Raw genomic sequence first — 26,855 nt, forward strand, 5'->3', positions numbered from 1 at the left:
TTGAGCTGTGGTTCACGCTAAATGTTTACAATCGTAGATCCGGGTTTAGTGACGGCTATTAGGGGCAGATAATTTAGTTTGAAACGATTTTAAACGTAGGGGAGGTAGCTAAGAGGAGGCTGCTTTCACGGGGGGGGGGGAGGGGTTGGGGGAAAGGAGGGTGGAGGGGGTTATCGTCCTTCACGACTTACTGATAGTGTTTTAAAGCAGTGGTACTGTCGAATTCACAAATTATGAATTACTGAAAAGTATAAAATAAAACAACTAAATAGCGGCGTATGATTCACCGAGGGTCGGCTCCTACTAATTAAAACAAATGTCTTTATATTCTGATGGAGTATAGTTAAGCATTGTGTCGTTCAGTTAAAGTCACGTGACGATAAACCTACCTCAAATGGGCTCGTAGATAAGTCTAAAAATTAATGCTAACGCTTCTGTATAAATGCATTATAAACATAGGAAACTTATGAACATACATGTCGGAAAATGTCTTTTGGATTTTTTGAGTAATCATACTAAGCTTTGGCCATTTCTCAAATAATTAAGTGAAATAAAACAAAAAGTTGTCTCGTAAATACATTCTCGTTTTTTTTTTTTACTAACAGCAAAAGGGTTTCATTTTCAGATCGTTCGGTCTATACACATGTTTTTTCCCCAAATGTTGCGGATAATTAGTACTTTATAAAGTTATGCTGTTTTATTAAGTGAAGTACCAATGTATTTATATTATATAAAATGAGGGGGCATTGGTCCATTAAAATGTTATGTAGTCTTATGTGGTAGGTAAAACACTAATTTATGAATTATAATATATGCATTATGAATAACTAATATTGATATTGAATAGAATTAGTAATGATTTTGGTCTTAACCCGTTAAGTGTTCTTTTAAAATTTGTTTAGAGCTAAAAAAAATTTTTCTAAAGATGCTACTAAAGATCTGCTAGCAACTTTTTAAGTTTTTTAATAAAGAACTGTCACATTCATAGGTTTATAGTTTAACTATTTAAAAAAATACATACTACAACAACAATTTAGAAAGTAAAAAAACATCTGCAGAAAAAAAATTAACAGCATAATTGCAATAATATTATTACAATTATTACAATTATTACAATAATAATACCATTTTACCACTCTTTAAATAATAAATATCTATATTGCCGCCATGGCCGAAAGTGATAAATATCCGCCAACTATAAAGGAAATAAGCAACGTTATCAGATCCTCACACACATGGTCGCTATATTTAGCTTCTAATTTTAGGCATACACATTTTGTGTACATTTTTTAACGCAAGTGAATGTTTGTTTTTAAATTGTATATACCTTACACAAATTCGTCACACTTTAGTGGATATACAGAAGGTGTTTATTAGCCCTCACATCCTGTCGAGGAAATAAACACTGCTTTTATTTCCTCTCAATCTTAAGAGGATAAATAATCCTTTTACGGGATTTGAGAGGATCTAGCCAAATTTGTATCTTTTCTATCATTCATCGAAATAAGCACTACCCTAGGGTCTATGTGTCAAGTATTTATAACTATGTTCAATTATGCTGAGCAACAAAATAGTTTTTTATAAGTTTTTGAAAATTTTGAATTTATAGTTACGTATATTACAAAATTAATTGAAGCATTCAGCTGGAAAATATTATAGAGAGTCCACTCAATTGTCCTAACAGTATTTTCATCGAACACACCAGGGTTCCCGTAAGAAAACAAATAATCAAAAGTATTTGAAGGAATTAAAACCAGGACAACTAAAGTGACACATAATGTTAATGTTATTTTAATAGATCTCATATCATTTTTTCTTTTACCCGAAGCCTTTTTTGAAGACATGCTTCTAACATTTCTTGTTGATATGGTTAGTCTTATAATTATCATCAAAGAACTCACGATTATTATTGTTGCAGGAGCAATGACAGTAATGGTTACACCAAAATACAAACGATAATAATCGTAGAAGTCGCCATTATTAAAGTGAAATTGAGTATACATTATCTCAGCAAATGTAATATTGGTTCCATCTATTGTAATTGTAGTCCATTTATATGTTAGCATTAGTTGATAAGGCACATACGCAAGTGACATGGCAACATAAACTGTGATACAAATGCAGGTCATTCTTACAGTTGTAATGATGCGGGTTACACTAAAGGGAAACCACACAGCAATCATTCGCTCAAGGGCGATAATTGAAATTAGATGGATGCTGATGGATACTGAACATTGGTTCCAATGATATATAGAACTATACATGATAACAACAACAGTTTGAGCTGTGTAAAAGTTGAACAGTTGTATGTATTTGTACACGAATATCAACAAGTTTGTTATTGAATAGAACAAATCCGATACTGCTAAAGCTGTAAGAGCTATATTTGTTGTTGATGAGAAACCGTTGTAGACCAAAATTCTTATTGTGGCGCAGTTCCCCAGGATTCCAAGTACAATAAGAACTTCAATAAGAAATCTCATCATGAACATGTCTATGATGTAAAACACATCGTCAGAAATACTGTACAATGTTAGTTTTGATTGTCCGTTACTTCCATACAATTGAGTATCATTTAAAAGAATGCTTATATTACAATTTTCTCTGTTAAAATTCATTTTTTAATTTTATTTTGGAACTTAAGTCTTGTGAAACTTAGTAAATCTGGAACAAAATAATAATTAAAAGGTTAAACACGAGAGAAAAAAATGTGCAAAATGTGTTATACTATTTATACTAATACTGTAACTGTGTTTAGACTGAAATGTGTGGGATAGCTGAATACCTGACCATCGGAAGTGAATACGTGAGCGATTAATCACTTATTTTGCAAGCTTTAAGGAGATTGCTCAATGACTGAAGAGAGTAAATGTAGGGCTATAATCGGGATAAATGAGATGCTATATGTTTTGACTGTTAGAATTTGAAATGTATCCAGTATTATTCCTGTGATTTTATCTTCTGTATTCACGCACTTTAAGTATAAGTGCACTATCAAACAGTGGATGTTTATTACTGAAATGAAGTATTCTTTGTGGATTTAATTAAACGATGTGAAATGAAACAGCAGTTTATCGTATGTCTTTATAGAAAGAAGAACTCACAATAGTATCTATTTGCATAACAACGAAGAGCTACAAATCAGTTTGTTAATATGACATATTTCTTTTTAAATTACGACTTTCTATATATTTAGTTGATGAGTTATATTATTAGTAATAAAATTTGTTTTGAAATTTGATAGCCCACTTTACGATTGAACAGTTGGTGTTTATCTGAATTACCACTCGCTAAACTATAATTCTAGACTATATCATATTTTTATCGTACGCCTCATCAATTAATATAAAAAGTATGGTCTGTTATTACGCCAAAGCGAATACTGTATTTAGCCAGAGTTTATATATTTGCTTTCATTTGTATTTGTCCTTTAATTTACCTTTACTTGTTAGTTATTGCGGGTAGTAGCAAAACAAATTTGTATCCAGTGCCGGCTAATAACGAAATTTTCGGTCTTGTAATTTTAGGTGTTACTATCTAAGACATTTCATTTTTACGTTAGCTATCGATTACATAATTTGCCTTTATTAATAAATTTATACCGTAAGAAGTATAATAGTAACAATGTTCTAGAAAGAAAAAATAAATAAAACAAAGAGCCTACTGTTAGCTACAATGTAAATATATAGCTTATTCTCAATTTATTAGAAAATTTTAAAATAAAAATGACTCGAACAACCAATGAATGCTGGAAAAAGCATATAACGTATGTTTATCCAAATGCTATACTTAACTTCACATTTATGCACGTTTTCGTAGTATACGCCTACATAATTTTTTTAACTATTTAAGGGGATATGCGCGAAAAAAATCACAAAATTTCTTGTTTTTCGTCATGATGTGTTTCTTGCACTTTTGGATAATTTGTCCATTTTTGTATAAAGAAAATAATAACTTTAAAGAGAAAAAAATATTTTATGTGTTTGAATTACAATTTTTATGACCCTATTAATTAGAAAAGAATCAATTTTTCCAAATCTTACAAGCTCTCTATGAAAAGTTTTATATCCGTCATTGTATTGCATTTGACATCATTGGAAAGCTGGATTTCTCATGTATTTAATAAACTTAATTTCCTACATCTCGGAAACACCCAAAGCTTACAATCGGCTTTGCAGTTTACACAGATATGGTACTTTCCTGGCCTAGTTTTCGTTACTTTTGGCTGTTTTTCTCAGTTCGCAGGTTTTTAACACTAAAAAGCCTACTACTTTTTTATTTATTAAACAATGCCAACCATATTTTCAGTACATGTTCTTGATGCGAAAATACAACTTTTGTCACGAGGGAATTGTGATTGCTTTCATAGAAAAAAAGTATTTGGTAATTAATATGCACATTTTGAAACTTGTGAATACTAAAAAGGGTACAATTTTTTAGACCTTGTAAAATTCTATCTAGTAATTATTTCAAAAAGTTGTCGTGACAAAAGTTTTAAAATATACTGAAATATAAGCAGTTTACATTTGATAGCTATAGGTGCATAAATAAAAAAGCCTTAGTATTTTTAAAAGTACCGAAAAATTCAAAATGGCGGAGGTTTTTTGGGTTTCCATGACAACCAAAATTGTTTTCGACCCTTTTATTTGCTGTTTAATACTTACTTTTATATGCCAAATATGATAAAAGTATACAAAAGGCTTTAGATCTTAAACTGTAAAAAATAGAAAAAAAACATAGCATATCCCTTTAAGTTGTGTGCTATGTAGTGTAATTTACCAATTTGGTAGGAAAGTTAATTAAACATTCGAGATTCTAATTCAGGTTAACAAAAGATCAAACACGCTTTGCATTTTCTAATTACTTGTATTTGCTTGCTGAGTGATCTTATAACACATAATATATTTTCCAAATCAAATTCGTTAATCGGTTCAAAGGTAAAAACTGCACCAGAGGTGATATCTGTAGAGTGATTCAATTCGAAGACTTTGGCTCCCCCTTGCGCTGTATGCACCTACATAGGAATTAAAGAGTGCCCTATCTAGGGATACGTTGGCTGACTATACGCGATAACAAAATCGAACCAGATGCATCACCCGGAACAATGGCGGTAGTGTACCGTTAGGCACCTAGGATTCCAAAGGGTTCTTCTTCTTCGTTCTTAATTTTATTATTGGTAGAGATTCCCTCCAAAACTTTTAAGTATTACGTGTCAACTTGTTATGCGGAATATAGGAAGTTTTTTTCGATTTCGGCCTGCTTCTGTCTTTGGATTTACTTGCATTGCCTTTGTCCATCCAATAACAGACAAAGGCAACAATATCTAGTTTTGGAATCTTCTCTCCGAGATGAGTGGATGTCCTCAGGTGTTGAGCCTCATCTGTCTGGGGTTTGAATTCCGGACTTTTGGCTCAGCAACCATGAGCTTAACCGGTCTTACGACGCCGACCTCCTCCATCCGTAGATTCAGCTACCTAAACTGCAGTATCTCGGTCTCATCAGCACTATGGCTCCTACTTTCTTTCTAAAAAGCACCTTACATCTGGGATAACTGCGCCCCATGCAGTCGTATATCCAGTTGTTACCAAGTATGTTCCGCTATGCCAATGACACATGAGCGATCATTAATTAGATACATACTGTGCTTAATATAATTTATAAGAAACAGTTATATACCGTTTCTTAATTTGTTTTCAGATAATTCATTTAGTACAGCATGGTGTATATAAATCAAAGCTCAACATCTGCAATCAACATGTATGTTGGTTACATATATGACATTTCCGTTGATGCGTATACTGTGCTATTTATTTGCATTAACTGTATTTTTATACAACCGATGTGTGAATTCGGCTTTTCTGGGAATATTATTACTATTATCATTTTAGTATACAGTGGTTTTAAACATCAACAAATATTGTACTGGTGGCTTTGGCTGTGTCAGATTTGTTTTATTTTATAACTGAGTCGATTTATAAAACACCACATATAATACAGTATTTTAGCTACAATTTGGCAAAGGATGTGAAATCATATATTATTGTCTACATTTATTCTTCTTCTTCTTCTTCTTCGTTCTTAATTATTAGTGTTGAAGGGGATCGAGATTTATCTGCCAGTGGGTTTGAACTCGAGACCTTGTTCGAATTTATCAACCATGAACTTTTTGCCGACTCGACCACGCCTCCAACACAATTAAGCGTTACGTGTCAACTGGTTATGCGCCATTGAGGCCATTGACTCCGATTTCAGCCTGCTTTTCTTTTTGGATTCGCTTCCATAGCCTTTGTCCAACCAAGAACAAACTACAAGGCAGCAGTTGTTTAATTTTTGGAGTTGTCTCTCCTAGAAGAGTGGCTGTCCCCAGCTAACGAGCCTCATCTGCCCGAGGGTTCGAACTCGAGACTTTTCGGTTTAGCAACCATGAGTTTTACCTACTCGACCACGCCGACCCCATATCATGGAATCAATTTGCTAATTCTCTAAGCATATTTTGTAATGGTGATAGCAGTAGAAAGAATGATCGCTGTTTCGTTTCCATTTACAGTTTCACGACTTATGTCTCCTTCTCGAATAATCTGTATTTTAGTTTTCGTAGACATACTTGTGTTTCTGTTACAATTACCATACGCGATGTATTTTAGTTTTCTCCCAATTATAGTGAATAGCGAAACAATACTCTACGTCCAGCCTACACAGTTTGCAAATGATAATGCATTTTATTTTCAAATATATCGTACTTATATTTATCTTTTTATATCTGCGGTAATTCCTACAGTCATTATAGTATCATGTTCAGTGTTGATAGTTTACAAGATAAAATTGTCGCCTAGAAAAGTGAAAGGCATGTCTTCATCTGCTGTTTTATTGAAGAGATTTGAGGATTTAAAATCTATTAAAATCACTTTAATATTGTGTTACTTTATAGTGGTTTTAGTCCCTGCTAACACGTTTGATATCTATATAAATTATTATTCTTATGTTCCCTTTAGTACCAGGATTAAATTATAAGTAAATTATGTTTCACAGCTCATTTATCAAACAAATGCTACAATTAACTTTATTATCTACGTCACTTCTAATACCAAATTTTCCAAAACATATAAGAAAATATTCTTATGTACGAAACAATCATAATTTTGATTGTCATCTGATTAAATAGTTAACTATTCTTTATTCTTTAAATTTACAAAATGATATATTTTTTGTATCTGACCCCAACAAAAGTAAACCAGATAAACATGACAGAGTTGTTCCGTTAAAAATATTTCCTTAAATATATCCTTCAGTTGTACATCATTCTATATTGTGTAACCTACTTCCACTGATATAGAATCAAAAGAACAAAGTAAAAATAAAATATACAGATATTAAACATTTATTATAGTAAGATTTATTATATGTATTCCATATTTTACAAAAATAATTTATAACATTTATAAAACAAAAAGAGGGTGTGGAAGAATAATAGAACGCACAACTCGTAACTCGAGTCTCAAGTAGTGTTATCTGGCTCAAGTCTGTAGAAATTCAATGAGTCAAACCAGCTCTGACTGGTAATCGACTCGCTTTAAAGAAAATTTTGAGAGCTATGCTATGAACTTGACAGACTATCCATTTGTATGCCTAGATCACTGCAAAATATGTACAAATAAGCTATTAACTTTGGTATTTATGTGATTCGCAGTAACTTATTTTATTGACATAAATAAATGCTTCACTAACATCATTAAATATCTAAGTTGTGTTTTATTATTCACAGTATTCCTCCTCAGAGTCTTCTATCTGTGACATATCTGTTAGTGTTGTATCTGAGCTAGTGTCATTGCCAGAGTATGTTGAGCCTTTCTATGAGTTAAGCGGGGTGTGAGAGTGGGTTTTTAGGTTAGGTTGTGTTCTTTCACTATAGCCTTGCATATATATGCCCTCTTTTTTTTGGGAGTTCACTGTTGCTGTGTTTAGGCTGATGTCACTCACCCTCTCCTAGTTGACTCTCATTATCTGATAGATCTTACGACAGCGCATATTGCTCCGTGAGGATTAATTTAAATTCTTATCTCCTTAGCGTAGCCTCTTCTACTTCATAATGCTTCATCTCGCGTTCTTTTTCCTGTTGAATCTTCTATCATTTTTCTCCTCCTTCTCTTCTCCCTCTTCCGCCATTCCTTGATTTCTTGTTGAGTTCGCTCTATCACCAGTCATTTCTTCTTGTCTTACGTAATTTGTGTACGCAGTTCAACGGAATGACCAATTATCCCCTTTTTGGAAGAACCTGATTCCTTTCGCGATCATTTCCATTCTTATATATTTTCTTTCCTCGCCTGACCAGTCTTCTACTGTTAAAAACTTTCCGTCTTTTATCTTCACTACAAATATAATTCTACAGTATAGGATCTCACGCTGTTTGGGCATATGTCGGTCAGTGTTGCAGTTACGACAGATTGACCTTTTGACTTCAATATGTATTGACATGAGATGTATAGCCTCTCTTTTTTTTTTAGTTTTATGTAGTGTGGAAGATATCAATTGTGCTCTTTGGGGTCATAGTGAACATTGCCGCGTTTCCGTCATCTACCATGCGTACGTACGGCTCTGTGTCTGGTTTTCTAAATGTATGAGTTTATTTCTGATTTTTTTTCTGCATGGTAGCCAGGAGGGATTTACTTTATTATACCTCTTACTTACCTATTTGTCTACGTGAATTGTTTGCAGCATCAAGATAAGGAATCTTCCCATTGCTGAAAACACCATCCGAAGACGACCGTGTTCAAATATTTGCTTTATCTGATAGATGTCATTGGACGCAAGTTTGACAAATCATTGTTTTACGTCTCTACTCACGTGTAAACTCTTACTATTTCTTTCATTGGTATATTTGTTAAGGTAGCGAAGAGTCTACGTAAAACCGAATGGGGTATTCTGGCCACAATTATGGCGTCGACAATGTTCACTTCTAGGGTTTTTGAAGGATGTGTAGCTACATGGAACACAACACATCTTACACCTACTGAAAAATTTATTTCGTTGTAGGAGATGCGGCCTCCTTTGACATCAGTACTGCGGCAGTTTAAAAAGTAGTATATGAAAGTACTTACGGCAACTTCACATTTTATAAATGTCTTGCTTACAAGAGACGCAGCACAACCCAAACCACAATAATGATCCGGAAAGTAAATATCACATTAAATGTACATTTTAAAGGTAAAAATTTATAAAGCTCAAATCGACTGTCTCTATATGTGGCGGGCGGATAGAGACAACGTGGAGCAATTGCGTATAGTTAAAAAGTTGACTTGATCGTCATAGAATAATATTTTAAAAGTGTGTATTATCTAAATTGATGATTTTCCTAACTTATCATTTTAATTGACGTAATGCGGAAAGTAGCGCATCATACAAAATGTATCACCTTTTCACAAAAATTCTAACTATTTCTGGGTAAAAAATGCACGAATTACTTCCCTTCCTCCCTTCATACCAAATGTTTTCCTCGATAGATCACCAAAATAAAACGAACATACATTCCAATAAAAATATTGATTAGTTTGTTTTAATGTCGTAAAAATAATATATATATATAATCTGCATAGATTGATAAAGTGCAATGTGGTAGGTAAAACAGTGGTATTTTAAATACAAACTTTCATTCATTTTTTACACTGAATGTACTGTTAACGAATTATTATGTTTAGTCAATAACACTTTAGAAGCCGTTCCTAAATGTCCTCTATGTTAACGTTTATCTTTGCATATGCGCACTTTGAGTTTAAGTGTGTGTTTATGGTCTGCGTTATTGTTTGCCTTTATGTTTGTGTTTGTGTTTGAGTTTTTGTTTGCTGTTGTGTTTGCTTTGTGTTTGCTTTGTGTTTGCGTTTGTGTTTGCATTTGCGTTTGTTTTTAAATTATGGTTATGTTTGTTTTTGTGTTTGTGTTTCTTTTTGGTTGGTTGTGGTTAGAATTAATTCGAAAGGAATATATTTCCTAATACCGGGAAATTCCGGGTATATGTTGCTTACTAAACAGAAAAGTTATGTTTTTTTTTAAATTTGTTTCTTACTGAGGCCAGTGCAAGTCCTGGCCGAGACTGCTAGTATAAGTATATTCAATAACGTTTAATGGAGATCAATCTCACTTTCTTTAAAATAGAAGTCGAAAAATGAAAGCGAACATCTCTAAAGAACAAGATATGTATTATATTAAAATAGAATACCATTTAAATTAAAAAATTAAAGATGTTTTAAAAAATTTATCTAAACATAATTCTCTCAACACTCTAAAAATGTCACATTAATTTTTTTATAGTTAAAACATTTATATGGAACTAAATGTCATTTCTTCTAGAATTTCAATTACACCGTGACGCCTTCTAAATATCTATATTACTATTGTAACATAACTAGTTTATGTATACAATGTATGTTCCTTTTGTTCTACTTCGAGCAACAAAATAGTTTTTTATATGTTCTCGAGAATTTGGAATTTAGGCTCACGTATATTATAAAATTAAGTGATGCATTAAGCTGATAAATATTATAGAGAATACACTGAATTAACCATGCAATGTTTTGATCAAACAAGTAATCGTTGCAGTAAGAAAAGAAAAGATCAAAAGCATTTGATGGAATTAATACCAGGACGACTAAAGTGACACATAACGTTAAAGTTATTTTGATAGATTTCATATCATTTTTTCTCTTTTCTGATGCTTTTGTTGAGGACATGTTTTTAACATTTCTTCTGGAAAGGGTAAGTTTTATTTTTATCATTACAGAACTCACCACAATTAATACAGCAGGAAAAATGACGTTTATGATTGAAAAAAAATATTTACGATAGGGTACAACAATGTAGCGATTATTTATGTAGTAGTCAGTTGTCAATGCATAAGCGACTGTGATATTAGTTCCTTCTATTGTACTCCATATTAAACTAAACCTTAATAGATACGGTAAGTAAACAAGAGTTATGACAATATAAACAGTGATGACAATGCAGGTCATTCTAAAAGGTGTAATGATGCGGGTTACACTGAAGGGAAACCACACAGCAATCATTCGCTCAAGGGCTATAATTGAAACCAGATGTATGCTGATTGTTATAGAACTCTGATTCAAATAATAAAAAGAAACGTAAATTATAACATTTACAGTTTGAGCCAAGTAAATACTGAACAGTTCTGCGTATCTGTATATAAAGAGCAGCAAGTTTGTTGTTGAATAGAACAAATCCGATGCTGCTAAAACTGTTAGCAAAACATTTGTTGATGAATCAAAGCCATTGTAGACTAAAATTATTATTGTGGCGCTGTTCCCCAGAATTCCAAGCAAAATAAAAACTTCAAGAAGAAATACCATCATGATGATGTCTATGATATATACCATATCGTAAGGAACAGTGTACAGTGAATGTTTTATTTGTCCTTCCCTTACAAACAAAGTCTCATTTAATAAAAGGCTGCTGTTTTCGGGCTTGAAATTCATTTTATTTTCTTTTTTCGTGACTTTTTCGTGAAGCTCAATAAAACTGAAAGCAAGTAAACAATAAATGATCATGTATAAGAAATTAAAACACACTTTATACTGATATATCACCTTTCTGACTAAAATGTTTTAAATAAATCTAAAGTACATTTTTTCACCCAAGCATAAAAATTTTATATCAAGCTTTTATGTAATCGTGCACAAAAAAGTAGAAAATAAATGATACACTACTATTTAAATAACTACAAAAAAAGCGTGGGTCACTTTAGTATCTATTGGATACCTTTACTAATATTTAGGAAGGGACCAACGCTTTTCTGTATAGTAATTTAAATGGTAGTGCATACTTTATTTTCTACTTTTTAGTGCATTATTACATACAAGCTTGTTATTATTTTGTAGTACTTTACATGTTTTATTTACACTAGAGTTGTATGACTAAAAACCATTGCGCACCTACTGAACGTGATGACGCGTGACTAATAGCGCGGAATAGTTTGATGAGACAGCCTACTAATTTGGACCCAATTTTAATTAATTCATAAAAAATAATCAGACAACCCATTAAGTCAAATTGAATTTCATGTTGCATTGTCTTCATGTCTTGATCAGCGTACCAACTGCGAACCGTCTCTGTCAATTAGAAGTGCCCGTAATGTTGGTACACACTATCAACACTGAGGCGTAGCGAAAGGGGGGGGGGGGCAGGGGGGTACATATGTCCCCGGGCGCCGACCTTAAGGGGCGCCAAAATGGGTTGGAAAAACAAATTAAAATCTCATTTTAGCTGCATTGTTGCTTTATATATATATATATATATATATATAAATATGAGAGGGGGGGGGTGCAAATCGAATGTTTGAGGGGGAGGGTGCAAATTTAAAGTTCTAGAGGGGGTTGCAAATCGAAAATGATCCCGAGGGGGGCACCAAATTTAAAAGTTTGTCCCCGGGCGCCGGGAAGCGTCGCTACACCTCTGTATCAACAAACTTAACGAACATATATTTTTCATTTTCTAATCGTATTTCTATCATCTATTGCACAATAAATTATGTCTCTTGGTTTTAATAGCATGCCGTCGAAGTAACTTTCTTCTGTTAGCACGCAGCGCCGCGTCTTGCTTTTGGCACTGGAAATAAACCGTGCGAGCTTTTTTCATTTCTTTGAAAATATAAATGATTCCAATTGCAGATAATACTTTGTTACAAATATAACGAATAGGGCCAACACATCTTATTAGAGGCAGCAGGCAATATGATTGGGGATAAAACAAATCTAACCAGAATTAGAAATTTTCATTTTCTTTGACCTCCACATAAGACTGAATAGTATTCGAGGCTTTCGCTGTAGCAGTCTATATATAATATAATGTTATGAAACTTGTTTAAGTTTATTTCGCTCTATATGTTATTAATATAGGCATAGTGAAAAATAATTATAATATATGCTCGTGCATTACCTTACCAGGCCTTATTTTAAAAATATTTTGATTATAAAGTAGGCCCTGTCCTATTTATTAGTGAGTTCTGGGCCATAAGATAAAGTGCTGAATTCACACATCGTTTTGTATGTTTTACTTCTATCTGTTGCATTGAGTGTGTCAGATCTTATCTACTCAATTACTGTTTTGGGCTCAAAAATTATTCAGAAGCGTAAGGGGGATTGGTGAATGTCATTTCCCAAAAATTCCGGAAATCGCTTTCTAGTTAAATGGTGCTATAAAAGTTTTCAATTGTTTAATGTATCATTTAACGCCGGGCTCAAGTTTTTAACATATCTTATCGTATTCCGATATTTAAATATACAAAAAAATATACAAACTTATGGATATGTGAATAAAGCTTCTTACAATATAAGTAAAGAGATATAGTAACATTAGAAAATTAGTTATGCGGCAAATATAAAACATTCTCTAATTAATTCAAAACAATCGCGAAAACATCTACACACAAATAAATGGTAATGAATTTATTTTAAAATACCTTTTTTGTGAATAACACTGTTTTATAATTCAAAATGTATCAATTTTTAAAATAGCTTTATTCCACCAAGTATATATATATATATATGTAAACACTCGACAAAAATGGCCTTATACACTTTCTTTATTGACAATACAAAGGCTAATTTTAATTTAACAAAGTTATACATTTAGACAAATAATAATGTTAATAGCTGTATCCTTGCTATTAAAATCTTAGCACTTTAATTACATCATGCGTAACATACGATTATGTAAACATTCAGCTGTATAAACATCGTCTAATAATTCGTGTTATTTAGTTAGCAAATAATTTATCTTAAAGGGTTATTAAAGAAAAATGTCGCTGCAATGTAATTATGTTAATTTCTTTCTCTAATAACCATTGTTAGTACCACTGAAAATACAGCTTTAATTAAAGCGGTTGCAGCTATAATTTCGAAAATTTAAAGATTAATTTCAAATAAATTAAGTTTATTTTTTTTGCAGATAAATAAAACTTACAAGCTGTCTGAACGTTTACAGTAAATGAAACATATTTATTTCGAAACAATTAAATCTTATTTATAATCATTCTACAAATAATTTTTTTATATAAACATATTGAACCGAATTTTTTAAAACTTTTTCAACTGTTTTCTTGTTTTAATATGTTTTGAAATATAGCGTTAAGTTTTTAGGAAAAAAGTAAATGATCACAATCTAAAGCTTGTATAGGCCTACGTGTTTATAAATTGATAATTTTGACTTATATTCTATTAAGCATATAGTCAATATAACAAATTTATCACTAGTAAATAATACATATGTTATTATTTTAAAATTGAGTGTTTTACTCTTGGTTATGAAATGTACCCATTTTGTTCAATACCAATAAAAAAAAGAAGCTGAACATTTTCATATATTTTGTAATTGAGACAGTATCAATTCAGGACTTCTGTGGTATCTAATGAGCTATAATTAATGGTGGTATTCTTGACAAGAGATGTTTTTCAGCATTTATATCAAATAAGAAACAATTACTGTTATTTTATAAATTTTAATTTAAGCCTTAAAAATATGGCTGACACTTCTTTTTCGTCAAAAGGTAAAGGAAACCATGGCAGAGACAATCAGCACATCACCAGCAATAAATACCAGTTTAATTAATACAGGATATCAGCCTATGTATGATGTATTTTTCTATGTATTAGTAACTATACATCTGATAGTAAATTTTATAGTTATTCCAATTGTTTCTGTTTTTGGAATTATTGGACTATTATAATTTTAACATACCATGGATTAAACTAATCAACGAACATTATTTTAACAGGACTGGCTGTGTTTGATCTGTTTATTCGATAAGCAAGTAGTTTATGATATTCCTCAAATTATGTATAGCTTCTATGTACATATTATTATATCCATGTCCAACTATTTTGCAGTTTACATTTATGGATTGAACCAATACGCTGTTTGTGTAAGTATTCACATGGTGACAATGGTAGCCCTAGAGAGTATGATAGTTGTGTGATTTCCATTCAAGGCTTCATCGTTCTCACGCCAGAAATGATAAAAAACATTGTAATTGCTATATATTAAGCAGATGGTATTCTTTATATACCACTAACTTTTATGTATGAAATAAAATGGACCATTTTAACGTAACTAACAGCAGGGTTTCATTTGGAGATACAACTGCATTTTTTTGCTAGCAAAGGATACACAATTTATAACCAAGGAGTTCTTACTACCATTGCAATAATTATTTCAGCAGCTGTAATATTTACGTGCACTTTGATGATTACAACTAAATTGTCTTACAGAAACATGAAGAAAATGGCTTCCGTCGATTCACAATCTAAGAGAGTAGAGAATGTCAAATCTGTTAAAATAACGCTTACTGTCTGTACTTGTGTGTTTGTATTTGTTCTTACTCCAACCAACACATTTGGTTATATTTTAGATGATCAAAATTTATTCTCCACTTACTGTGCTTATGTAATAAGTTATTTCATTTTAACAATCTACCAAATTAACGCGTCTATAAACTTTATCATTTACGTTGTTCTAAATTTGTCAACACTTATAAGAACAGTTTTTACGTGCTACTTTACTATAATTGTAGAAACGACATTGATTAATAAATCACGTTGCAAATAAATTACACAATAATAATCAAACAATCTTTAAATAAGTAGCCTACATAACGATGAGAACAAAAAAAAAATAGACCAGTTGTTTTTTTTTCACTAGACATAGCAAAGACTATTAAGTCCTTATTGTTTAAAAAAATTTTTATGAATTAATTATAATGTTCTAAAACTATATAAATAATATATAAATATATATAATGTTCTTGAAAATATAAAATATATATTACGTAAGCAACTAGAGCTAAATTGATTTTAAAAAAATACTTTAGTTTTCAAAGTTTTCTACCTATTGGTAGCCTATATTATTTCTTTTCTAATTTATTACAGCGCAGTAGTATTGAATGTGCCGAGTCATTACGATAATGTACATATCAATGCCTTAGCCTTGAAGATTTTGTAATTTGATGCAGATGTGTTTATTGTTGAACGTAATAAACGATACACAGAGTTTCTTCGAGGGATGGGGGAGCAGAGCGCACGTCCCGGAAGAAAGTCTACCGCCCCCCTCCCCTTCCCCCCGAACGAAATGAAATGTATTTAGAAAATAATTGTAACAGTGTCCGCCACCCCCACTTTACTAATTATCCGATTTTTAAAAAAAATAGGTTTTATGATATTTAGCTGTACCATCTTACACGTTTTTAATACTACTAATTGTGTTAGTAAAATGGATTTCATTGGTTGTTGTAGACTAAATATTTAGATTATTTAAATTTCAACCAATCAGAATCTTAATTACAAAATCATTTGGCAGCCATTTTGTTTACAAATTTCACATGTGCTTTCCTGGATATCTTCATACAGTCAGCAGAGAGTTGTGTGTTGTTTAGATCGTGTAAAATAAAAGTTTCCCTTTCAAACCGGACGTTCTATGGGAAAAGTGAAGTAGAGCACTTATTTCTGTGACCTCGGCATATGGAGAGAAAGTGTGGTCAGCACTATGCCCAGCCGCCTTTACTCTCCGTAACGTGAGTTAGGTACCCATCAGAGTTGGTCGAACTCAAGGACGGTCTACTGACTTGAACCCGGATTCGAGCTCGAGACTTACGGGTTAGCTCTCTACCGCTAGACCACTCCGTCTCATGTTTAGATCGCGTAGTAGTCTGTAAATCTAGCTAAGCATTAAACAAATTGCGCAAAAAATGCAAAGCAACGTAATGATCGTCAAAATAAGAGAAAGGTTCACGGTAATCGGTAATATGTACTTTAGAAAGTTCAATGCTGATTGTGATAATTGTAAAATAGAGTAGCTGCGATTAAAAATGGTGTCCAGTATATTGATAATGAAAGTTCAATGTAGCCAGGCATTGCTGAACAGATAAGTACAAATACACCTTTTATGAAATTAAACTCAAGTGTAAGTATTGAAATATTAGGATTCAAAATATAAATAACTGTACTAGACACAAAGATTTTAGAATGTTAATGCTTAATTAATTAGCGATTGGCTGATCTCTTGAGTGCATACGTTGAAACAGTAATGCTAATTTTAGAGAAATTGTTGTTGCTTGTAGTTTATAGTCCGTTTTCAAAGAAATTGATGGGATGTTCGCAATTTATTACTCAAAAGGTAGTTAGAACTACAGAGGTTCCATGAACAGTATAAGTAATAATTGATATTACATTGAATTTTAAAATTAATTTCGAAATTTAATTAGGATACATACTTTTTAATTATTTAAAAAACTGATCTCTCTTGTAAATAGAACGAATGGCGTAGTCTTTATTTACTTTTTAAACAAACAGCCGTGGTCACATTTAGCCCTCACCTTGCGAGCAGAGGCTGGCTGATAGTATATCCATAAGGCCGATTTATTTGCCCAGGTTAATGGATAAAATGAGCCAGATGTAGGCTACAGAGCCAAAGCTACTAAACATTGTTTTTAAAATGGTCATCGTTTTTCACAAAATTAACAATGTTTATATATGGAAAATTCGGACCGGTCACTTCTAAAGCCCTTCCGGAATTTCCCCGAATATATCATTTTTTTTGCCACCCCCGAGAGTCAGTCTACGACCTCAGGAGTTATGAAGAGGTTCCTATGTGGGAATTTTTTTCTATGTATAGCTCATATAAGAGGCCGGACAGTCGAGGTCAGTTTTGACCCCCTCATTGTGGACTTTACGGTCAACTGGTACCGGTCGCCGTGTTCTGTCATCCGAATTCAGAAAGCTGCCAAATATAAGTCGCCTAAGGCATCGGGAAGTGCTCTATCGGGCAAAATGAAATGTTCTTGTATAAAATGTAAGGAAACATTTATTTTAAATAGTTCTAATGAGAATATTGACTTAAGATTTCAGTTATAAATGTACTCAATAGGTTGCCATTATGTGCAAGGTAAGAAATTGTTAGGTAATAAGTATAGGTCCTCACCTGTTAGTGAAATTCGCTAGCCTATATATGAGGAAGTGTGGCCATGGTGAGGCTTCTCTCACTCACACATATCTGGGGCTACATACTATGGTCTAGTCCTCGGATGGTGGCAGCCTTAATGCTGACCGCGAAGGCTGGCTTATAGGCCCAGCCGATGTTTTGTTTCTGTGGTGTGGTGTTCCTGTACATATGTGCTTCGTTCCAGATGTGTATACATGTGGCCAATGTTGTACCAGTGGCCAAACTTCTTACCGTGTAGATATGTTCTGCGTTCCGGTGGCCATTATCTGTGTGACCCGATGTTTGTACCAGTGGCCAAATGTTTTATTCCAGTGGCTGGAAATCTTCCCGCCGCTTGAGTGTCGAGGTAGACTGTTGTGAGTACTGATGAGTATTCATCGAATGATTTAAACCGTGTTTGATTAGTGGAATCAGACTTAGTGATGATAACATTTACACGTGTAAATCTGAGATTATATAGCAGTGAACTAGAGACGATGAACTTTACGTTTTTGATTTTGAGATTACTTAGCAGTACAAATGAAAATAAGACTAGGAAGAACAACATTTACACGTGTGATTCTGAAATTACATAAGCATTGCAAGTAGTTAAATTTGGACTAGAGGAAATGACATTTACCTGTGTGAGTTCTGAGTTGTGTAAGTATAGAATTGCTACTCACACTTAAATATGTTTTTTATGAGTTAATATTAGTAGTCAGGGTGAGTAATTCCGTAGTGAAATGTAAATTTGATTATTTTTGTTTTTTTTACTTGTATTAACAATTTAAGTGATGTTTTCTTGAATATGAAAGACATGCCATTTCTTATTTGTATTGTTTCTTTTGCTATTAACATATAAACCATATATATATATATATATATATATATATATATATATATATATATATATATATATATATATATATATATATATATATGTAGAGAGAGAGAGAGAGAGAGAGAGTTAGTTGACATGAATGATAAATTGTATTGGATCCCTCCAACACTAAAACGAAGAAGAAGAAGAACACTGTGTATTTTAAGTAAAAATTTAAGGCTTAATAATTTCCTTTTTAATATCTTAAGTAGAGCTAAATTATCTTGACATTATTTACAGTTACGTTTTGGGTGATTTTAGCCCAATTTGTTCCCAGCACATGTAAATTTTCTAAAATTATGCTTTAAGGTGGGTTAATTAATGTGTTTATCAACACAGTACCAATCCAAACATATAAAAATACATTTGAATTAATTTCTGTGCATTTTTCAATTTCTTTTTAAATTTATAATAATTAACTGAACTTGTAAACATGCCTAATTGTATGATGATTTGGGGATTTAGATATAGACAGATAATAAAAATGAAGGGTAAGGTCCATTACAATTAAAAACAAAGATTTTAGTTTAAATGACTTATTTGTATATCATGATACATGTACAATAAACACCTACTTTTTTAAAATGAACAGAAATGATTTTCGTTTAGCTAAACAAAGAACATTTTATTTAACATTATGTTTACATTTTTATTTTATATTTAATGAAAAAAAATATTTAAAAAAACATTTAAAAAAAACGTTTAAATAATGTGTCTAAACATCATTCTTTCACAACACTAAAAAATATGTCATGTGGATATTTATGGTTAAAAATGTATGTGGAACTTAGTGTCATTTATTCAATTACACTCTGACACTCTTTAAATATGTGTTACTGTTACGGCATAACTGGTTTATATTGACAACGTTTTGTTCAATTTTTTCTACTTTCTGCAACAAAATAGTTTTTTATATGTTCTCGAAAATTTGGTATTGAGTGTCACGTATATTATAAAATTAAGTGATGCATTCAACTGATATATATTGAAGAGAATACACCGAATTATCCTTCCAATATTTAGATCGAACACATAATCATTGGCGTAGGAAAAGAAAAGATCAAAAGCATTTGATGGAATTAACACCAAGACGACTAAACTGATACATACCGTTAAAGTTATTTTGATAGATCTCATATCATTTTGTCTCTTTTCTGATGCTTTTGAAGAGGACAAGCTTTTAACATTTCTTTTTGATATGGTTAGTTTTAATATTATTAACACTGAACTCAACACAATTATAGCAGCAGGAAAAATGACGTTTATGGTTGAGAAAAAATATTTACGATAAGGTTCAGTGATATAGCGATTATGCATGTAATAATCAGTTATCAATGCATCAGCGACTGTTATATTGGTTCCTTCTATTGTAATCCATATTATTCTATACTTGAATTGAAACGGTAAGTAAACAAGTAATGTAACAATATAAACAGTGATGACAATACAGGTCATTCTAAAAGGTGTAATGATGCGAGTTACACTGAAAGGAAACCACACAGCAATCATTCGCTCAAAGGCTATAATTGAAACAAGATGGATGCTGACTGTTATAAAACTCTGATTTAAATAATAAAAAGAAATGTAATTTATAACATTTACAGTTTGAGCCAAGTAAATACTAAACAGTTCTACGTATCTGTATATAAAAAGCAGCAAGTTTGTTGTTGAATAGAACAAATCGGATGCTGCTAAAGCTGTTAGCGCAACATTTGTTGATGAATCAAAGCCGTTGTAGACTAAAATTATTATTGTGGCGCTGTTCCCCAGAATTCCAAGCAAAATAAAAACTTCAAGAAGAAATACCATCATGATCAAGTCTATGATATAAACCACATCGTCAGAAACAGTGTACAGTGCATGTTTTATTTGTCCATTCCTTCCAAACAAAGTCTCATTTAATAGAAGGCTTCTGTTTTCTGGCTTAAAATTCATTTTCTTTGCTTAATTTGTGACTTTCTCATGAAGCTCGCTACTGAAAAAATTTAAGAAACAGACGATTATGTATAAGGAATTAAAACTCACATCATACTGATATATTTCCTTTTATTCGACATGTAAAAGCGGCCCTTGATATAAAATAAGCGGTCTCTTCCTGACTAAAATGTTAAAGTGAATTAAAAGTGCAATTTTCTTTTTATCCAAGCCTAAGGAAAGATGCATAAAAAGTCTGGGATCATCTACAGAAAGTTGAGCTCTGCTGTAGTCGAATAAGACGATAATTGAGTGAGTAAAAAAGCAATCAGTTGTAAGATTAAAATTTAAAAAAGAGCATACTTTCTCTCTCTCTCTCTAGAAATATATTGACATTAAAGATTAGTTGTGTTATAAATGTAATACATTCTGTAAACATTTCAATATTTACGAATACGTTTAAAAAGTGTTTAGAATAACTCTTTGTTTTGTAAATAACACTATGTATAATATTCCAAAATGTATCAATTTTGACAATAGCTTTATGCTACTAAGTAGATATATCTCAAAACACTCGTTGAAAACGGCTGTAAACTTATACACTTTCTTTATTTACAATGAAAAGGCTAATTTTAAGGTAACAAAGATATACATTTCGAAAACAAAATTGATGTATCCCCTGTTTTTAAATCTTTACATCAAGCTTAATATACGATTTTGTAAACATTCAGCTGTATAAACATCTTTAAATAATTCGTGTGATTTAGTTTGCGAATAATGTATCTTTAAAGTTATTAAAGCAAAATGTCGCTGCAGTGTAATTATGTTAATAACCATTGTTCGTACCACTGAACATACAGCTTTAATTAAGAACGGTTGCATCTATAATTTCAAAAAATCAAAGCTTTCTTTCAAAGAAATGAAGCTTAATTTTTTTGCATCATAGTTATATATATATAAGAAATTAGATACATAATGCTGAGCGTTTACAGTAAATTAATTTGTTATTGAAAACATTAAACTCTTACTTATAGTTATTCTACACATATTTTTATAAAAAATATTGTAATGAAATGTGTTTTTACAATTTATTTTTGTTTTAAAAAAGTATTAAAATATAGTTGTAAGTTGCTGGAAAAAGTAAGTAATCGACATCTAAAAATATGTAAATTTGTATTATAAAATTGTAATTTTGACTTATATTCTATTAAGTAAATAATCAATTCGAGCTGACCCGCGACGTAGCATAAGCAGCTATCTAGTTGTTTTATTTTCTACTTATCAACTATTCATAATTTATGAATTTGACTCTACTCCACTGTCCTGCCTCCCCCACCAACCCGTCACTTATTTGAACCGAACCGGCTCTACTATTGAAAATATGCGGGGTGAACCACAGCTCACCTGACAGGTGGGGGTGTGCGTGGTGTCTTCTATGGTCCCCATGAAGGGAATTAAATATATAGAAGATAAGGAATTTATCACTAATAAATAATACATTTTTTATTATTTTAAAATTGTGTGCAAACGCAAACAAAAGCGCTAGCTAATACATAAACGCAAACATAACCTCCAAATACAAAACGTAACAAAACACGAATACAAACAAGAATGCAAACATTAATGCAATTATAAAATAAAACTAACACAAACGCAAACACGAATGCAAACAAAAAAAACACAACGTAAACACAAACACAAACACAAGTGCCAAACAATAACGCAGAACATAAACACAAACTTAAATGCAAACATAAAAACATAAGTACTAAAAGTATAACCTGTGGCGTCGAATCGCTTCCCGCCAGGGCGCCGGCGGACCCACATGATTAAACTTAGTAAACTACTTAAATAACCAATCTTATTAATAGCCATCGCACTGTTTAGAACCAACGTAGTTGCCATAAAATCACCATGTGGGGGCGCCAAATGACGCCCTGGAAACGATCGTCGGCGCCATAGAGCACACAGGTAGGCCCTGTGTACCAAATAGCACCCTGTCAGGGCGCCAGAGAACGCATAGATTCGATTAAGTTAAGGACTTTACTAACCCTTTTTATCCAAAATTTATACCAATGCACTCATAGGATAGCCAAGGGCGCAAAATCGTACAATGTCCGGGCGCCGGCGGACATGATTCCATTTAGTGAACGACTCTTATACCCACAGGTTGTCCGCAAACCGACAGATATAGTTTAATCTCGAGCACATTTAGGTGAGGGTTCTAAACTGTTATTGATAAAAAAACAATAATTAGCAAACATAACTTTTAGACAGTATATGAATATTTGTATTTTACCTACCATATTGCACTTTCTAAATGCATGCTAAAGCAAATTTATAAAAATTATTTTTTCCGCCCGATGGATTGTGTTTTAAGGGAAGTAATATTTTTTTGATGTATCTAGGGATGTAATTGACAATAAAGGAACAAAGAAAAGTAATTTATACATTTTTGAAATTTTTATGGAGGATGATATATATTCCTTTGGGAAATGAAATGTGTTTTATAAAACCTTTTATAATACTTTTTTAACACGTTTTTCTTAACTCAGCTTCGCGTTTGTTTGTTTGGATGTTTGTTGTTAAAATTGACATCGAAAATTAGCCCACTTCTGATTGCTCTATAGATCTGAAATTTGGCATGCAGGCTACTTTCGCCTAACAATTTCAGATGCAATCATAAAACCTAGCAATTAGAGACCGTAATTAGCTTAATTTAATTACGCCCCAAGGACCATAAAATTGAGGACATGATTTCTAAAGATACCGACAAGACTGGAGGCCTATTGACACAGTTACTTCGGCCCCAATCGATGTGAGCGCGTTGGCCGTGATCGTATAGTGGTTAGTACTTCGCGTTGTGGCCGCGACAACCCAGGTTCGAATCCTGGTCGCTCAAGATTTTTAGTCCGTGTATTTATAAACATTTAGTCAAGTCATACTTAATCAAGTCATTAGATAAAGTAGAAAATAAAATATATATAAAAAACTTTTTTAAAAACCACGTTTTTCATGTGTAGCAACGGACTAAAAAGGAGAAAATAAAATACTTAAAAAAAACTTAAAAAAAAAAACACGTTTTTCTTGTGGACTAAAAAGTAGAAAATAAATTTTTCTTTTGTGCTTCCTCGAGCTGTGCAGATTCTTGTGATGACTGACAAAAAACGTGGGTCGGGCAGATGGGTCGGGAAATTTGATGGTGAACGTACCCACGTTTTTTGTCAGTCATCACAAGAATCTGCACAGCTCGAGGAAGCACAAAAGAAAAATTTATTTTCTACTTTTTAGTCCACAAGAAAAACGTGGTTTTTTAAAAAGTTTTTTTTAAGTATTTTATTAAACATTATTATTTATTAATTTAGATAATAAACACTTCAGGTGTATTACGCTATGGCGTTCGAGTCGAGTTTTTTTTTTTTTTACTTTATGTCTTTTTTTGCCGTCCTCTGTCACATACGTACAGAGCTTTATAGATTATATTCAAATTCTCAAATATGTTTGCAAACCTAAGTGAAGCTAAGTAATATACCTATTGGAGACATACATCGTTAAATCGTATTAAAGAAATCATAATGTTATCACAATGAAATGATCAATACAAAACTGGGTTGAAAACATATTCTGTGTACACATTTAAGCTAAATAAGTATGAATACACAGTGGTCTCAAGATTGAAGTTAACACATTTGTATATGGGAGCTGATACAAATGCTATGTCATTAAAACTAACAAATCAGACGATTCAAAATAGGAAAAAAAATAATGCAATAATTGTTGATGATTGAAACCCATTATTAAAAAGACATAAAAATTGTGACAGTATTTCCAAATATTTCAAACACAAATAATTATTGAAGCAAGAAACAAAAAACAAATTAAAGGTATTACAATATATATGTCTTCAGAAATATTATCATAAAAGTAGCTATTTTTTATGACACCATATATCAAAATTAGAGTTATGTAGATCATGATTTCAAAACAGTACAAGGCATTAAGAACAATTGGGACTACTTGTCACACTTAAACTCCATGAATCTAGTTTTCTCATTACTTTTTCCAATGTTTGCTAGCTTGTGATACAACTACCATCCAACATAATACAATACTCTTCATAAGTGTCATAAGCCATTGATATATACTTTAGGTTATACACTATTAGCTTTCATATTTAGCAACAAAAAAAAGAACTAGTTTTTAATGCGGTTTAATACTTATAATTTAAAAAAAAAACAATTCTTTTACACAATTATGGTAAACATTATTTTTTTTAAAATTATCACTTTATTGTTTATGGCAAAATACTTGTGTCAGTGGATTCCGATTTAATTGAAGTAATTTTCTAAGCAGATTGCAAGCTACGCGTAATATTATGAATTGGGTATTACTTATAAATTACCTACCGATGTTCCTACGTTTTTCTTTGTAGATGCCTCAGAGTAATTAAGTGTTGCACGTATTTTGTTAATAATAGTGTGTTTATTGATTACATGACTCACTGTTAGCAAAATCCATTGTTAAAACATAAATGGGTGGTAAATAGAAACGTATAACTTACTGAAAATCTACTTCCTCTTAGTAAACGAGATTGTTTTCTATATTTTTAATTTTTCCTTTTAATTTAACATAATTTTGTCCTAACAATCTTTAGATATTAATTAACGTATTTCTGCTTTTCAAAATGCAAAAGATAATCATTTTGCCATACATAATTATAATTTCCCTCAAAATTACACCATACAAAATGATAGTGTATACGTTTAGTTAGCCATTTAGTTATATTTATTCCATTAATAAAAATTATCTTAAGAAACATAAATCAATCTACATCTATAAACAAAAGCAATACAGATTATATTTACGAAATGACGGTTTATATTTTAGCATCTTGCTAATTTTGTGCATGCACCTAGGTAACTGATTCCGACATATAGAATATCTGTTATTTAGACTCTCTGTGCTAGCCGAGTGCTAAAAACTTACCGAGTGTGAAAATCTTTCTTGAGCTGTAAAAAAAAAAAAAATTCCCACTTAATATCAGCTACTGACATAATACTAGAACTAATACACTTTTAATTTTTTAATGTATGTTTATTACAAATAAGAACGTTTTTTTAATTGGTGATTAGTTGTTATGTGGAATGTTTGTTAATTTAAGTCTAAGCTGTTTTTTCTCTCCTTCAAAAAAAAGGATGAATAGCGAGCCAACAAAATAATTAAAACTGTATAGACTTCGTCGATTAGATCACAAACTTTATATCACATTTAATATTTAACTTAATGTCTACAATTTTATTGAGATATGGATAATATGTTCTATATTATCATTTTTTAAAGCATTTCTGTTACTATCATTGCTTCATTGCTTTTAAATCATATTTATTAAACTTTTTTTGTATTTACCCAGACTTACAACACTGTGTAAATTGTGCTAACTAAACATGTCAATTATTAGTAATATACAGCATTATAACAGTTTAATATTTTTAAAAGGTATGAATTATCCACGTTCTCTATAATAATAAGCATTGCTTCCTATCAGGCCAACGACAACATAAAATCTTTACTGTCAAGTCGGTCCTAAGCTTTTTCTTTTCCAGTCTTCTTTATTACCCATCTTATAGCGTTCAGTCTATTTCGAGAACTCCATTTTGCTTAGTCTAGGGCGTTCCATTTAAAGACATTTCTTTATATGCTCATCGACGGCTTCATAGTGGTACGAACGAACAGTCTTCACCTTTGCTAGATTCCGTCTTTATTCGATCTTTGGAATTTAATCTTTTAGAGTTTCCCTTGATTAAATAAAAGGACCGTCATTTTAATTACCGTACTCTTTTAGTGTTTCCTTGCTTGACATTATCTCGACTTAATTTCTTATTATGCAATTATTTATAACATTCTAATAATATGTAATTTTTAATAATAATCTTATTTTCCACTCAACAACTAGATTTATTGATGTTTAATCACACAATTTGTCCCTAAATTAATAATCGCTATAAACTTAACGTATGACAAAACGGTATATAAACCGTCACAAATTTCTTATTGCGTACTAATAACGGCAGTATTTGGTATTCAATAT

The sequence above is a fragment of the Physella acuta genome, unplaced genomic scaffold (genome assembly GCF_028476545.2).
Source record: "Physella acuta isolate Inbredline_101_S28 unplaced genomic scaffold, ASM2847654v3 ptg000206l, whole genome shotgun sequence".
In the NCBI taxonomy this organism is placed as follows: domain Eukaryota; kingdom Metazoa; phylum Mollusca; class Gastropoda; family Physidae; genus Physella; species Physella acuta.